Raw genomic sequence first — 4709 nt, 5'->3', positions numbered from 1 at the left:
TGAACTGTACACTTCAAAATGGTTCAAATGGCAAATGGTACATGTATTTAAAAAAAAAAAAAACACATTGAAAGATGCATTTTCTATTGTTCAGTGTTTCCTGCTATTATTTAGTAATCACATTCATTAAGAGCACTAACCCAGCAGGCCACAGTGGCGCATGCCTGTCAGCCATTGGGAGGCTGAGGCAGGAGGATTGCAAGTTCAAAGCCAGCCTCAGCAAAAGCAAGGTGCTAAGCAATCCAGTGAGACCTTCTCTCTAAATAAAATACAAAATAGGGTTATGGATGTGGCTCAGTGGCCAAGAGCTTAGGAGTTCAATCTCTGGTACCCAAAAAAAGAAGCACTAATCAAAATTTCACAGCCCTGTATTTGAGATTTGATTCTGCTTGCTGCATCTCTGGAAACTAAAAGCATGTACTTAGCTAAGCCCCAGTTTCCTCTTCTGTAACATAGGAATTATAAAATGCTTAATTCCCCACTAGAGGTTGCTGTGAAATTTCAACTTGGTAAAGTCTACATACACAAAAAAAAAAGCTCAATAAATGTTAGCTCTGATTTTATTTTTAAGTTTTCAAACCAATATGATTCTTGTACTTTGTATAAGGAAGGCTAAAAAAATGGCTTTAGCATTAAAAAGGCCATTTGTTCATTTCTCCTTAGTCCTTAATGTTACAGAGAACTATAAGGCAACATGCTATAAAACACATTTCATATTATAGTCAAGTGATGAGCCCATGTGTTGACCACTGAGTCAATAGTTAATAATCTTAAATTATCATACTCTAAGAGGCAACAATTTCAGAGAAGCCAAAATAACTTGAGGTACTTGAAATAATTTACATATAATAATGTGTGTATAAACCTATACATATAATTTTTTATCAAGTATAACATGATCATAGTTGAGTCACAATATAGTTCACACATACAAAAGAAGGCTATTTTATTTTTTTTCCCTTTTACATCCTATTTTAGGCAAGATCATGAAACCCAGAAAATAACAGGAATGGACTAGTTTATAAAAGCTGGGTATTTTATAAATGAAACAGATTCAGTCATCTGCGATTCTCAAATTCCAAACAATAAGACTTACTATACTCTCAAAATGAACTTAAATAAATTATTGCTCAATTCTAATGATGTATACGTTTTAACTGGTTGATAGTCCAGGTAGAAAAAGTATGTAAAGTGTTTTATAAGTCAAAATATTTCATACAAAAGGATTTTTTTTCTTTGTACTGGAAGTTGAACTAAGGGACACTCAACCACTGAGCCACATCCCCAGCCCTATTCTGAATTGTTTTTTTTTTTAAAGAGAGAGAGAGAGAGAGAGAGAGAGAGAGAGAAGTTTTAATATTTATTTTAGTTTTCGGTGGACACATCTTTGTTTGTATGTGGTGCTGAGGCTCGAACCCGGGCTGCATGCATGTCAGGCAAGCGGGCTACCACTTGAGCCACATCCCCAACCCCCCTATTCTGAATTTTATTTAGAGACAGGATTGCTAAGTGCCTCGCCATTGCTAAGGCTGGCTTTGTACTTGAGATACACCTGTCTCAGCCTCCCAAGCTACTGGGATTACAGGCATGCATCACTGTGCCTGGCCAAAAGGAATGGTTTTAACAAAACTCTCATAATCCAAAGAGAAAATGCATTGAAATTAAAAATTTCTGAAGCACGCATTTTTAAAACCATTATAAAAATATGAAAAAGTTTACAAATGACATAAAATAAAAATTTATACAGATAAAATTAAGGGTTTAAAAACTATCAAATGTATTGAAATCATTTAAAGCCAAATAAGACATAATTTATCTATATAATTTAAATTATAATATTATATAAATATATTGCATATTACATAATAACATATATAATATAAATTAAATAAAATATATTTATATAACATTCTAATTTATATTACTTTATATTATATATTTATTTTATTATATATACATATAATAAAAATATATAAATTAGATATATTATATAATTTATATTGTTATTATAAATATATTATATATTATATATTCATATATACAAATTACATAATATATAATATATTTATATTCTTATATATAAATTATAAATATTTATGTATAAATATATATAAATTACATATATTTCATGTAAACTATATTAATATAAATTATATATTTATATATACAAATACATATGAATTATGCATATTGATTGAAAAGTATATGATATATAAAATGCATATACATTATATACACATATAATAAATAAATAAAATAAAATAAAATGCACATACATTATATACACATATAAAAGGGAGAGAAGTTTAGAATGGGATTAGATCATGGGGCTCTATATTTATATAATATACATAAATATATATATTTAATATATATAAATTAAATATAAATATATATTATTATATTATAATATAATAATATATATTTGCTCCAAAATAAAGCTCATTTTCCCCTACTCCCCCTATTTGTTGCAAAAATATCATACGTTAAGCATGCACTTACATGAATCATTTTATAGAGAAAATCATTTGAAATTTTAAAGTTATAATACTTATATATATGATATATAATATATATTATCATATGGTATATTTAAATTTATATTAATTTATGTTATATTATACATCATTGTAATATAATTATATAATATAATTTCTATTATTATTAATAAGATATAATAAGATTAATATATTTGTATAATTTATATTGATATAATATATAAAATATATGGATTATATGTAATTTGCATGATTTATAATATATCCTGTAGATATATGTAATTCTATAATATGTAGTATATAATATATAATGCATAATATATAATATATAAATATATAATAATTTAAAATATATAGTTTAGTTATTTGGCTTTAGGTGGTTTAAATGCATTTGATACTGTTTTATCCCTTAGCTTTATCCACATAAATTTTTATTTTATGACAATTCCAAACTTTTTAGTACTGAAGTGCATTTTCTTTCTACAACTGTATTGACTACCATATGTAAAATTGATAAGTAGAATGCAATTAAATACAGATTTGCAAGCTTTTAGCAACTATGTCAATATTTTAAAATTAATTGAATTGACAATGCTTACTTACAGACTATAACAACATAAGTGGTCAAAGATGCACTAGAACATTATGTGGGAAGAAATATATTCATACCAAATCAAGATTTTTCACACACTTGCATTTAGAATCATTTTATGAATGAGCACTAGGTTTGCTCCAAAATAAAGCTCATTTCCCCTACTCCCCCTATTTGTTGTGAAAAATATCATACATTAAGGATGCATTTACATGAATCATTTTATAGAGAAAATAATTTGAAATTTTAAAATTATAATACTTATTTGATGCACAACTTCCAAAACACAGAATTTAAAGACAATACCAGTGATGCACAATCATTCTATATGACTAAAACACTACCATTCTATATGACTAGCAAACATAATACAAGGCCAAAAGGCAAAATACACACTTTGGCGATCCTATACAAAAGGGGTCTGTCCCAACATTCTTTCATAAAATAAACACAATAACACAAAACAAAACAAGAAAAAGAAAAACTGAATTTTGACAAACCTACACAAACTGTGGCATTTCAAATTCAAGGTCTTATAATTCTTCCATCTGTTTTAGCCTGAGTCCCTGGCACATTGGATTCATGTCAGGCAGGCCGAGCTCCTCAGAGTTCTTTTTAGGCTCAGCACCTGGCTGCAAAGGACAAGCTGATGTGCTGTTGCCTCTGGAACGAATTTCTCCACATGACTCAAGGGAGTAAGAGCTGTGCTAGGAGGCACTGCTGCTGAAGGTGAGCTGGTCTCTCCTCAGTCCCCCTGACTTTGCTGGTCAGGGTAGGTGGTTTGCAAAATGTTGTCTCGAGATGGAGCTGCAGTGTTCTGGGTGCTCTTGCATGAGCAAGAGGGTAAGAATGAGAGGACGGTCTCTCTGATGCCTCTCTTGCTGATCTGGCTGGCATGTTGGGCTGTGTGACACTGCTGGAATAGTCACCACTTACCCTGATGCACATTGTCACTTTTTCCTGGGGTGCACTTGGCACAATCACTGCACTTGTGCCAGTTAAGTTATTTTGTGTTTACATTATTGTCCCTGAGGTTTTTGTGGAATCTGCTGATGGAAGCCATTAAATTGGGAACCAACAGTAGTAGGGGTATCTTTTCTATTAAGTCCTTCAAAGGTAAGATTCTGGCAAAACTTCTCTGAATAGACATTTCCCACATTTCTGCTGTTTCTCTCATTAGGAAAGCTTGCAAGATGGAACCTATCTACAAGCAAAGGGAAACATCTGATCTTGGTGCTTGGCATAGGCCTCTGTATATCATTTGTCGCCACATCAGATTTCAGACTAAGTGGTTTCGTGGTTTTACACATATGGTCCATATTTGGGGATGATGATTTAAATTCTTTGTTATCTGACAAAGAAGAGATATTTTTTTAAACTTCATGGAGCTTGGTTAATAAGGAAGTGTGATTATTTATAAATGGGCACTCTCTCAAACAATATAGTCTTACATAGTTTTCCAACATAATATTCTCAGTCATCTCTGCAGAAGAATTAAAAATCCATACAGTATTAAAGGCACATTTTGAATTAAAGCATTGTTTTTAAAATTTATCTTAATCAATACAACAAATAGCCACAAAGCACATAAAATTAAAAAAAAAAAAAAAAAAAAAAAA

General features: G+C 30.1%; 1 pseudogene; it reads right to left on the bottom strand.

Annotated features, from left to right (window-relative positions):
- Positions 1 to 3590: 3590 nt before the first annotated feature.
- Positions 3591 to 4709, bottom strand: part of LOC125614971 — a 4003-nt pseudogene continuing 2884 nt past the window's right edge.

This window comes from Marmota marmota, unplaced genomic scaffold (genome assembly GCF_001458135.2).
Source record: "Marmota marmota marmota unplaced genomic scaffold, marMar, whole genome shotgun sequence".
NCBI classification, from domain to species: domain Eukaryota; kingdom Metazoa; phylum Chordata; class Mammalia; order Rodentia; family Sciuridae; genus Marmota; species Marmota marmota.
The sequence above is the reverse complement of the archived record's forward strand: the minus strand, read 5'-3'. Positions and strand labels throughout refer to the sequence as shown.